Source organism: Schistocerca piceifrons, chromosome 4 (assembly GCF_021461385.2).
Source record: "Schistocerca piceifrons isolate TAMUIC-IGC-003096 chromosome 4, iqSchPice1.1, whole genome shotgun sequence".
Lineage (NCBI taxonomy): Eukaryota > Metazoa > Arthropoda > Insecta > Orthoptera > Acrididae > Schistocerca > Schistocerca piceifrons.
Window position 1 is genome coordinate 582,011,782 of NC_060141.1, and position 13,900 is coordinate 582,025,681.

The window sequence follows — 13,900 nt, forward strand, 5'->3', positions numbered from 1 at the left end:
TTGTAGCTTACTCATGATGACTGCACTACAGACAGCGTTATTATTGATGAGGAAATGATGAATGTTGTTAAGACAACCCCAGTGAGGGGACCGTTCCACAAATGTGCAGGAGCAACTCCGGGAGGACAGAAGTATTGTTCCGACTGAGATTTTACGATGCAGATAGCAGGCTTTTTACAGTGCCGGTGGCAGCTGAAACCAAGTATTATTTCGTACTACGTACTTTTCATTAGTAATTATATTTTAGTTACGACTCTTATCGGCATTGTAAAATCTTAAGCTCCACTGTAGAGTGAGAGGCTCTCTGCCGTCAGATATTGCATTGCATGTTATTGTACGCTCCATCTACAATTTCAGCCGCACTCTGCAGACCACTGTGAAGTACATGGCAGAGGGTACTTCTCTTTGCACCACGTATTATGGTAATTCTATTTCAGTTCGCCTATGAAACCTGAGTGGAATGACTTCCTAAATGTCTCTGTGTGCGCTGTAGTTGGTCTAATCGCCTTCGCGATCCCTACAGGAGAGCTGTGTTCTGTGTGGTGTTGCGTATGACGCAACAGGTTAGCTCCATAGAGAAACGGCACTATGCTGATGAGTTGTTATGGATGGGAGAGCAGGCAACCTGTTTGAGGACTATTTGGTTAGTAGAGGAACTGAGCTGTGGCTTACAAAGATGAGAGAAAGAGAAAAGATGATGAAGTGAAGTCAAAGAAGGGAAGTGCTAGAATAACTCTCTTAGTTCATAGTGAGAGACTTTTAAGGTGGGGCAGTGACACAGTATGAAGAGTATGTAAGTATCGGTCGAGGGAGATGTGTCGGTACATGCGTCGCAACGTACTAGGACTAAAAATTAAGGTACACCGAGAGACGTTATAGCGTAGCGGTAGTGACAGCGTCAGTGCGTAGATTATCAGTATGGACCAAGGAGAAAGGGACTTTGATAATCCTGGTAAAAGATTCTGTCAGGAGGCTGTAGTGCCAATACCTACGGTTTTATTCTAAAGTTTTAGAGATTGAATCGGAAATTGAATCTGAAGGAGAAAAATCATTTCTACTTCTAGACTGCGGCTGGGGTTGTTCGTTCTCAACGCCCCCATACATATCTTCCTTGACCAACATTTCCCCGTCCTCTAGTCCCACAGCACACAGTTATCGTGTGTCCACTTACTTTTGTTTTCTTGTATTCCTGGTGTTGCTTGCTACTCCTCAAAATTCCTGCCACCGCGGTCTAGGGGTGGCGTCTTTAACAAGTAATCAAACTTCGTGGGTCCCCGCTCAGATTTCTGCCAAGGCTTAACTTTGGATTAAAAGTAATCGGCAAACGGCATCTGAAGACTTACGACAACGGCCTCATCAAAGAGGGCAGAAAAAAATGGTTCGAATGGGTCTGAGCACTATGGGACTCAACTGCTGTGGTCATAATCCCCTAGAACTTAGAACTACTTAAACCTAACTAACCTAAGGACATCACACACATCCACGCCCGAGGCAGGATTCGAACCTGCGACCGTAGTGGTCGTGCGGTTCCAGACTGTAGCGCCTTTAACCGCTCGGCCACTCCGGCCGGCAAAGAGGGCAGACTAGCGGAAGGAGGCTAAGGGCAACCTGTTGCCCTTGGGGTGGGAATCTGCTCCTAAGAGGCGAAGGAATCAGCGATGATCAATGGTATGAGGGTGGAGAAGGCAATGGAATCCGCTCCATTTAAGATACGTAATGTGTATTCACAGAAAATGTGGTCTGTAAGTGGGAAGTGTCACTGGCAAAATATTCCAGATTTGTTCCCCACTCGTATCCTCCATGACGAGGCTGAAAAAGGGAGGTAAACATGAGAAAATGATTGACTAACCAACAAAAGGATAACATTCTATGAGGCGGAGCATCAAATGTCGCAACTCCAAACGTGGAAGGGAAACTGGAGAATCTGAAAAGGTAAATTCTAATGCTCAATCTAGATAGAGTGGGGGGGGGGGGGGGGTCAATGAAGTGAAATGGAAAGAAGGCAAGGATTTCTGATCAGACGAGTATAGGGTGACCTAAACAGCGGCCAAAAATCATATAAGGAGAGTAGGTCTCATCATATGGGAATATAAGTCAAGGAGTGTGTGACTTTTACAATATAGTGATAGGTTTAATCTCATCAGAATTGACAGCAAACCAACGTCAATAGCCGGACGCTGTGGACGAGCCGTTCTAGGCGCGTCAGTCCGGAACCGCGCTGCTGCTACGGTCGCAGGTTCGAATCCTGCCTCGGGCATGATTGTGTGTGATGTCCTTAGGTTAGTTAGGTTTAAGTAGTTCTAAGTCTAGGGAACTGATGACATCAGATGTTAAGTCTCATAGTGCTCTGAGCCATTTGAGCCAACGCCAATAATGATAGTTCGGCCGTGGGGGTACACTGGTACCATGTGTATAATAAAGTTACAGTCACATGATATTCGCTGGTCAGCGTTTCAGTCTAGTATCCGATTTCAGAACCGTGTGATTGAATGCGCACTAGGGACTGTCATATGCAGTTTCCAGCATTTTGTACAGGTTTTGTTGATGAGACATGTGGTTGGGTTTTGTGCAGCATTTCTAAATATTTTTAATTCCACACTTTTTCAAGTTCAGGCAACGGCCTTGCCGCAGTGGATACACCGGTTCCCGTGAGATCACCGAAGTTAAGCGCTGTTGGGATTGGCAGGCACTTGGATGGGTGACCATCCAGCCGCCATGCGCTGTTGCCATTTTTCGGGATGCGCTCAGCCTCGTGATGCCAATTGAGTAGCTACTCGGCCGAATAGTAGCGAATACCATCATAACGGCCGGGAGAGCGGTGTGTTGACCCTATACCCCTCCTATCCGCATCCTCGGATGGTTCCGGTAGGCCACTCGTGGCCTGAAGACGGAGTGCTTTTACACTTTTAAGTCCTTGTAATTTATTGAACGTGTTTTTAAGATATTTTTAAATCTTCAGAAACAGAACTTTATAGTAAGTAAAATTCTACACGTTTTTAAAATATATTTATATAAAGTGTGGACGCTGAAGCCATACTTAGTTGGTTGCGCACCATCTTTTACCTTGAAATGGGAGAGGGGCCTCTACCTCGTAATTTGTGATATTTGAAAATAACTGAGTCTCTTTAATGTCTTAAGAGTTTTAGTTGCCTTGAAAATAGAAATTGTGTTCTTTTTCAGTATATTTTATACGGTAAAGGGAAAACAAACCACAACACCAAAAATAATTAAGGTAGATTAATGAAATTTCAGGAATGTAATTGTCTAGGTAACACATGTAACTGATTAACATTGCAGGATCACATGTTAAAGTCAGCGGCCGGCCGTTGTGGCCGCAATGTTCTAGGCGCTTCACCAGAAACCGCGCTGCTGCTACGGTTGCAGGTTCGAATCCTGCCTCGGGCATGGATGTGTGTATGTCCTTAGGTTAGTTAGGTTTAAGTAGTTCTGAAACTAGGGGACTGATGGCCTCAGAGGTTAAGTCCTATAGTGCTCTGAGCCGTTTGAACCATTTAAAGTTAGCGTGATACATGCTATTACAAATGTTAAATGTTGGATCGTTAATAACTGGTGTAACCTCCAGAAATTTAAATGCAAACTTGCAGACGTGCATTCACTGTGTTGCACAGGTGGCGGCGTCGGTTTGTGGGATGGAGTTCAAATGGTTCAAATGGCTCTGAGCACTATGGGACTTAACATCTTAGGTCATCAGTCCCCTAGAACTTAGAACTACTTAAACCTAACTAACCTAAGGACATCACACAACACCCAGCCATCACGAGGCAGAGAAAATCCCTGGCCCCGCCGGGAATCGAATCCGGGAACCCGGACTTGTGGGATGGAGTTCCATGCTTGTTGCTCTTGGTCGGTCAATACAGGGACGGTTAATGCTGGTTGTGGATGACGCTGGAGTGGTCCTCTCATGATATCCCATACGTGATCGTTTGGAGACAGATCTGGTGATCGAGCAGGACAAGGCAACATGCCGATGCTCCGTAAAGCTTGTTGAGTTACAACAGCGGCATGTGGGAGAGCGTTACCCTATTGAGAACAACCTCTGGAATCCTGTTCATGAATGCGAGCACAGCAGATCGAATCACAAGATTGACGTACACATTTGTAGTCAGGGTGCGTGGCATAACCATGCCTGTGCCCCTGCTGTCATACGAAAAAGCAGCCCAGTCCGATCCAGGTCTAGATCCTGTGTCCATCACACAGCCAAGTCGGTTGCAGGCTCTCAGCTGGCCTCCTTCTGGCCAACACACGGCCATCACTGGCACCGAGGCAGAACCAGCGTTCACCAGAAAACACAAGAGAACTCCACTCTGCCGTCCGATGAGCTCTTGCCTGATACCACTGAAGTCGCAAACGGCGGTGGTTTGGGGTCAGTGGAATACACGCTACACCGCGTCTGGTACGGAGCTGTCGTTGAAGTAACCGATTTTTAACAGTTCGTTGTGTCACTGTGGTACCAAATGTTGCTCAAATTCCTGCTGCAGATGCAGTACGATGGGCCAGAGCCATGCGCCGAACATAATGGTCTTCCAATGCCACAGGAGCGTCCGGAGCCTCGTCTTAATTGCGACTGTACACTCACTCGACCAACGCTACCAGAAATCATGTACATTGGCCACATTCCTGCCAAGTCTTTCTGCAATATCGCAGAAGGAACATCCAGCTTCTCGTAGCCATATTACACGACCCAAACTCAGCGAGGTGTTAATAATGGCGTCTTGTATTCTTAAAGGCATTCTTGACTAACATCAACTCACTAAGTGCAGTCTCATAGGTAACTAACGATCACGACCTTACAGCGTGTATTTGAAGCAAACCTGATTTACAACCTCAAAGTGACGCTACTAGCGCCACTCTTATGCGACTGTCGCGAAATTTTAATAGACACCATCTGTGAGATGTAGAAACATACCTACTATCTTTTGTTTATGTCGCACGACTCCTTCCTAGTGTTGCGATTTTCTTTCCGTCACTGTACATTTGATAATATTGTACTTCTATTTAATTTGCTTTCACTTACTGATTATTGATGTGTGGCAAATTAATAATATGATAGACAGACTATTAAATACAGTAATGACAAGATTTTCTCGATTGCAACTCTTAACTTTCTGTAGGATATTTGTCCCTAAGATACATAATCACGCTGTATCTTGAAACATTTTTTCACGTAAGGAGAAGCCTACCTTTTCCTTAGTATTTTTTGTATTTTTAGAAAAGACTGCAGGACACAAAAAGTGAATGCTGTCACTTAATAACGGAATACTATAATGTATGAGACTTCATTTACATATCTGGCTAGAAGTGCAAGTCTGAAAACTGTTCCAAGGTACAACATCCCCCCCCCTCCCCCCCAGCCAACATTACAAACAGAAAATGGATGAACGGGTAATTTAGTGTGTAAAGGGAGACGATAGTGTAGTAACCACAGAGTATTTAAATGTAGTGGTAGGGAAAGAAACTGAAAATGGTGTTATGGGAGAATATGGCTTCGGTAGTTTGCCATTAGACAGGGAAAAGACCAATAGTGTAAAATTGCTGGAATACGGTAATGTATGTCTCTTAGGAATGAAATAAACAAGAAGCGCAGGGAACCTAAAGAGAAATAACTGCAGGAAAAAGGTGAAGAAATCGAAGAGGAAATTATCGTCGGAAGTATTGATTCAGCAGACAGAAATATCAAAACAATATTCTGTGAAACTGAAAGTAAAGTTGCTTTAAGAGTTTAGGTGGAATTCCACTATTAAACGAAGAAGAAATAGCAGTTAAGTGCGAAGAATACATTGAAGTAGCCTGAAGGGGGAGGAATTGTCTATTCACGTGATAAAATAATAAATGGGAGAAGATATGGAAGAAGTAGGGGATCAATAATTGCAGTCAGAGTTTGGCAGAACTTTGGAAGACTTACAGTCAAATAAGGCGGACGGAGTAAATAAAATTCATTTCGAATTACTTCAACTGGGGAAAGTGGAAACCAAATGCGTACGATATTGAAGATGGTATGTAGAATCTATAAGACTGGAGACATACCATCAGAATTTCGGAAAAAAATGTTATCCACACAATTTTGAAGATTGGAAGGACAGGTACGTGCGAGAATTATCGCAAAATCAGTTGAAAACTCTTGCATCAGAGTTACTGGCAAGAATAATACACAGAAAAATGGAAAAGAAAGTAGAGGATCTGTTAGATCAGTTTGGGCTTCGGAAATGATCAGGCACCAGAGAGGTAGTTCCGCTATTGCGCTTCATGAAAGCAAGACTAAAGAAAACCAGAATCTGTCGACCTAGAAAAAGAGTTCGACGGTGTAAAGTGGTAGAGAACGTTCGAAATTCTGAGATAAAGAAGAGTATGGTATAGGGAAAGACGAATAAGGATAGACAAGGAACAATAAGAATGGAAGGCCAAGAACTAAGTGCTGGGATTAAAAATGGTCTAAGACACGGATGCAGACTTTGTTCATAACATTACCATCTGTACACTGAATAAGCAGTGATCAAAATAAAAGATAGATTCAGAAGTTGGGGTAAGATTCAGAGTGACAGAATATCATCGGTAAGGCTTACTGATGTCATTCATATCCTCCGTGAAAGTGAGGGAGTAGCATCGCAAGTTCTGAACGGAGTTCACGGTCTGCTGAGTGTACAATGTGATCTGAGAGTAAATCGAAGAAGGGCGGAAGTTATGAGACGTAGCATAAATAAGATGAGTGACAAAGTTAACACCAAAATTTGGAACTTCATGTTATACAGAGAGAAGGAACTCTGCGACATTGGAAGCAAAATAAAGCATGACTGGCTAGCAAACGCAGAGAGGACTTTTCTGGTCAAAAGAAGTCTACTAGTGTTAAACATTGGCCTCATTTTGAGGAAGAAATGTTTAAGAATCTACGTTTTGAGCATAGCGTTGTATAGAAATGAATCATGGACTGCGGAAAAAACCGGAAAAGCAGATAATCGAAGCATTTGAGATGTAGTGCTACATAAGGATGCTGAAATGAGGTAGGCTGGTAAAATAGGAAATCAGGAGGTCCTCCACAGAATCTTTGAGAAGAGGAACATTTGGAAAACATTAAGTAAAAGGAAGGAAAGGACGACAGGACATACGTAAAGACATCTGCGAGTAACTTTCGTGGCACCAGAGCGAGCTGTAGAAAGTAAAAACTATAGGGCAAGACAGATATTGGAATACATTCAACAAATATTTCAAGACGCAGGGTACAGAGGTTTATTCTGAGATGAAGACATCGGCTCAGGATGGAAGTCGTGACAGGTTGCATGCAATGATGACTAAAAAAAAAAAGTTTTCCCTTAAACATACCTTCCTATATAATCCTTCTTTTCCTCTCAGGAATAACATTTAAAACTCCTGTTAGTATCTGTTTCCTGTGTTGTGTTTACCTCTTACACTCTTTGCAACCTACAAATTACAATGCCATTATTTGTGGCCACTCTTTTCAAGTGATGTGTATGGGTCTCTGGTCCACCTCCCCCACCATATGACTGGCGTCGCTGCGTTCAGTGTCGAAGGACTCAGATGTAATTCTTGGTACCTCCTCGGATTTTTCCGAAGTTGAGAGGTCTGGAAGTGGGTGCGCTCAGCCTCATGAGGCCAAATGGGGAATTATATAAATAAAGAAGCGGTGGAGAGAGCGCTGATATGAAACATCCCAACAGATTAAAAATGTTTGCCAGATTGGGATTCAAGCCTGGAACCTTCGACCTTTGCGGGCAATTGCCCTACTGAGCCACCCGAGCACCACAAGACCCGACAGATCGTGAGTCGTGCCCGGGTAGCTCAGTTGGTAGAGTGCTTGCCCGCTAGAGGCAGAGGTCGTGGGTTTGCATCCCAGTCAGGCACACACTTTTATGTGTTCTGCCACATGGCAATCGTACCCGCGCTGTTCTCTACAAAAGGATTACTTGTAAGTTTCTGTTTTTGCCATCTCATAGTTATATCCCGTCCCCTGAATTAACGCAAACACAATCTATAAACAATAATCGGATGAGTCACTGTTGGACGAAAGTGACAGCAAAGACATCACGATTCTCCGTGTTCTAGTATGACTTACCAGCAGTGCTGCCAAAACGGGGTCGTGACGCCAGTTACCCCAAAGTTGGATTCACGTTTACACCAGGCTTTTCGAAGATCACATGCGGTCGTGAATGAAAGTGGACAACGCGTCGCGGCCCACTCCGGGCACTGATAAGGGAGCCTTTATATGCGAAGGTTACGCGCCATAGCGGCAAACGGTACGATGTGTTCCTCAGGACTGCGTCTCCTGCTGTTGGCAGCACTACTGGCTTCTGCTCTGGCAACCGTCACCTACCGGGGGTGAGTCAGTCTCGCAATTATTCCCTCAACTGACGTGGTGGCATCTCTCATATTATACGGATGCACCGTAGAAACGCCCGTACTATTGTAAACATTTGAGCCGTTTAAGAAAATATAACTCGCATACATCTAAATCTACATGACTTCTTTGCAATTCACACTTACGTGCCTGGCAGCGGGGTAATCAAACATCAGATTATTTATTTACCGTTCCATCTTGAACACAATGCGGGAGAAACCTAAATACTTTTATGCGAGCTCTTATTTCTCTTATTTTATTACGATGAGCATTTTTCCGTGTGTAGATGGCTATCAACAAAATATTCACACATTCTACGAAGAAAGTCGGTGATTGAAATTTCGTAAAATGATCTCGCCACAACGAAACAAGCCTTTGTTTTAATGATTGCCACCCCAAAACGCGTATCATATCTGTGACAGAGTTTCCCATATTTCAAGGGAGTACACATCGAGCTGCCCTTCTTTCAACTTTTGCGATATCCTCTGCCAATCCTGTCTGGTAAAGATCCCATACCGTGCAGCAATACGTACTCAAGAAGAGGACCGACAAGTATAGTGTAGGCAGTCCTTTTAGTTGATCTGTTGCGTCTTCTAAGAATCCTGTCAATAAAATTCAGTCTTTGGTTGACCTTTCCCCATAACATTATCCATGTGATACTTCCAGTCTATGTTCTTGTAATCAAAATTCCTACATGTCATTCCTTACGTCATATATCGTGCAATCAAGGTTTTACTGATTCCTTTTAATACTCATGTGGATGATCACACATCTTGCATTATTTAGAATCATTTGTTTCTTTTCACACCATACAGATATCTTCTCTAAATCATTCTGCAGTTGTCTTTGATCTGATTGCGTTACTAAACTGTAAACGAGAACACCATCTACAAACAACCTAATAAGGATGCACAGATTGCTAAATCGTTTTTACAGATTAGAAACAGATCTGTGACACTTCCTTGGGAAATGCCAGATGTTACTTTTGTTTTACTCTATGACTTTCCGTCAGTTACTATGAACTGTGTCCTATTTGAAGGAAATCGCGAATCCAGTGGCGCAACTGAGACGATACTCCATAAACACACAGTTTAATTAGAAGCCGCTCATTTGTAACTGTGTCAAAAGCCTTCTGGAAACCTAGAAATATGGAATCAATTGAAAATCTCCTGTCAATAGCACCAATTGCTTCGTCTGAATAAAAAGCTAGTTCTGTCTTCCAATAATATTTTTTTGAATCTGTGCTGGCTGCGCACAAACAGACTATTTCCTTCGAGACAATTCATATCTTTTCAGGGCGGTATAGTTCCCAAGTTCTAACGCAAATCAGTGTCAGTGATAATGGATCTGTAATTCAATGGATTACTCCTACTTCCATTCTTGTGTATTGTTATAATGTGTCAAATTTTCCAGTCTTTATGCAATAATTTTTCATTGAGCAATCGGTTCTATATGATTACTAGGTAAGAAGCTATTGTATCAGCATACTCCCAAAGGAATCCAACTGGCTACATACACTGTGACGCTTTTAGCTATTATTTATCAAAATACTTGAAGAGGTGCTCTATAATATTACAAGGCACTAATGGGGATCCTGCTGACATAATTTACAAGATAAAAGTACACTTATCGGTGACTGACTTATTCTGTCATTACAGTGGAAACCATAAGACACTACAATGAAACATTTCCATGCAGATTAAGATCCTACATTACCTGCAGGATAACATCATAGGTTAATACCGGTAGGATAACACATAGAAAACCCGTTACCATGTTATGTTTACTGTGGTTTACTGTCTTACATCCCAGGCGAGTGAAAACCGAGTTAGTAAGCTTGATATAATGTAGGAGTGGTAATCGGAAAGCTATAAATAGGTGGTGGAATGTGCTTCTGGTTCAGACATACCCATGATGGTTGCTACCCGTAGGGTAGTGATATAGGAGAACAAAGACAAGAAACAGCATGCTATGTCAAAGCAAAGTCTGGAAACAGCTCAGTGTGTCCTGCTCCAGTGTACTATGAAGCTTATCTACAACCACTATGGCGCACTGTAAACTACTTTTCCCTATCTGGCAACTGAGATCACAGTCACTTCATTTGTCGTAATTATGGAAATCACACAGTTGTATTTACTGGCATATATACACTTGCACATCAGCTTATGAAGTGAACATTTTGCTGACTCACAGAATTCCTCCAGTCTGCGTGCACATATTACCAAATCAATTTACATGACACCTCCACTGCACTTCATTCATGTTTCGCTTTATTTTATGTGATAACTACATTCAACATGTTCATTGGAAGTTAGTTGTAGCTGTCACACTCTTTACTTATTCATATGGAATTCCCTGATAAATTTCCACATTTTATTATCTATCCTTAACTTACATTCTATTAAGGGGCTCCGGAACGCCCTATATGTGCAATGTTAAAATAACGCTTATAAATTACATCTTTCCTCACAAAGTATTTGAGGTAGGAAGTTGAACTTTTTCAGATTATTTATTGGAATTTGGGCTACAACTTAACACAGGGATTTTACAAAATTTTAGTTCAGTTATTAAAGATGATTTTTTTCAATTGTAATGAAAATTCACAACATTTTTTTGCAATTTTTTATTTATATAATCAAAATTATACAGTTTTTTGGAAAAAGGCTGTGTTAAATTATGCAGAAGGTACTGTGTAACATTTACTGAAAGTTTGAAACAAATATGTTTGGAAGATCCTTAGAAAACATGTAATTAGTATGAGAAAATAAAAGCTTTGGGAATCGAGCGACAAAGATTAGATTAACTTTTTAGTGCATTCCAGGTCCATAGGATGGATTATCTTCATCCTCTGCAAACTCCTCCTCCAGCTTCCTCTTGATCTTCCTCCTGTTTACTCTTGCTTGTATTTCTAGACTCTTTACAGCCCTGTCTTCAGCCCGAAGGCGTTCCTTGTCTAAAGCAAGCATCGCTCGTTGTTGTGTTCGTAGATTTTGCTACCATTTTCTTAAGTTGCAGTTACTGCAACACTGTTCCAAAAGGTGGTCATGTATGAACACTTATCACATTTCAGTTGTATTTCACTAGCAAGTCCTACGTGCTTTATTATGGAGAGTTCCAGACCAACTTCACTACAATGAATACATCTTACACAGTTTGAAAAAATTCCTTTGAGAACTGACATATCAAATATTTCATTCACATCTGATTCGCCCATAAAACATTCATAGTTTTCACTCATTGAACCAGGCTTCTTCTGTGAAGTATTTTCTTTCCCACTTTGACTGCTATGGGCAGGTGTACTTGAGAGGTTAGGTTCACTCACTTAGTTATCGTCTTTATTGTTTACAGTAATAACACATACCTTTGGCTTTCCAATATTTCTCCTTTTCTTAAAAGCCTTCAGATGATTTCTAATAACTTCACTTTTACTCATTATTATACTTCAACAAAACAGAGATTCAAGAAACAGAATTAATTACGAATATTTTCGAGATAACGACAGAGTAAATAAACATGAAACAATCGACAATCATACTAGCGATATATATTGAACCATCACAGGTTAGCCACAACACATACTTTATCTCACATCACTAAAATGTACCTGATGAACACGGACGTTAATAATAACATCATTTGACAGCAGTTTAACAGCGCCACAGTGGGTCACGCCCATGTAGAACACATTTCAAAAAAAATTTAAAAATAGTTTTAGTCTTCGGAATTGAATAAATTATATATCTATTAAAAGGTAATAGTCTGCAGATTCAGAAAACGCAAAAAAGTAAAAATTGAACTTTTCATGATTTTGAGCCTTTCCGGAGCCCCTTAAGTACTACCTTTGAATCCCTAGAGCTCAGATTATTCTGATTTCCTTATACATTTACCTATGAACTCAGTATTAATATCTATATATTTTAAGGGCAGAACTTACACTATAACCTTAATCTCATCACTGTACAAGCTTAATTTATCTAGGAGATATTTAAGGATATAAGTGGACATGTTCATATTTTTCAAAACTGAACATCAAATTCATCTATGTCATGCATATTAAACCTTTAGGGAAAAAAACCTGCTCATGAATTCATCCCCTTTTAAATTAAAATCGTTAATGACTAGTGAATAAAATTAATTTTCATATTAATTAAACAACAATGTCATTATGACCTAAGTACATTTGTTGTATAATTTCACATACAAAAATGGTTCACTTACTGTGTGTAATTAATTACAGATTCTTCATGCCAATTAAACAAATTATTTATAATTTATATGTATCTTAGTGCAGCAATAGTCCTATTATTCTATTTGTCCATGGATAAACAAAAAGGTGTAAGCCTAGGTCTGGTATCTGCAGAATCGCAAATGGTGTAGTATGCAACATTTGCCATTTTCTATTGACTTTGTTTAATACTGATAACCTTGGATGGTCCAGATTAAGACCTTCTCTCCAGCTCTGAACCTCTGAATCTGAATGCACTTCTTATCATACTGTGTCTTCCTCTTAATTACCAATTCAGTTACGTTCACCAAGGCCTGCCCTACCATGTCCTCCTATAGGACATCTTCGCTCTTTGTCTTCAGCAATCTATCAACCCATTCATTTTCCCTTCCTTTCTGAACAATAACTCTGAATCAAGTAGTTGTAAGTGGCATATTACTCATTATTCCCTCAAAATAGTATATATGTCCTCTATACACTTTTTAGCTTATATGGCAGTAGGTACCCACAAATCTACAGAGTTCCCAAAACACTCACAGCTAGACTTCCTCAGGATATTAATATTTGGTTGATATTGTTTTCAGCTAAAATATGTATCTATTTGTAGCAGGTGAAATTGAAAGCATTGTGTGATAAGATTGTTTGTAGTTTCCTGACATTCAGGGCAAAATCAGTGACTAATTTCTTGACAATGGATAGACTAGTATCTATTTTGATGGGATAGATTTTAAGATATTTCGTAAAACAGTCCAAAAAATTCTGCAATATATCTACATCCACCTCAGAGCAGTGACCCACTAACATCTACTGACACTACATCCAGTTGTCTGTTGGGTAGGATGGAATGCAGTAATCGTTTGTCATCTCTATAGTATGATTTAGCCCTTTGACACAACAGACAGGTCTTAATCAAGTGCTGAGTTGTGCTCCTCAAGCCAGGGAACTAACAATATACTGATAATTTATCTGGGCATTTTAGCACACCAATGTGTCCCCATGTACAGTTGGTATACCATATCAATTTTACTTTGAAGGTTGATGGGATACAAACACACCAACGTTAATGTTTCTCACTCAAGCTATGAAATAGGACACTCATCTAATTTTATAAAATGACGTTATTGTTATTTGGTTGTTGGAATTTATGACATTTCTGAGCTCAGTGAAGTAGTATATTTATGAGAAATCTGGAACAAAGACCATATTTTTTATAAAGTTTCACAATTTAAAAATAATTTGTTAGTTTTCCACTCAATTAAAAATTTATCTATTTCCAAAAACGAATTTTTATTTTCAAAATGTAAAGA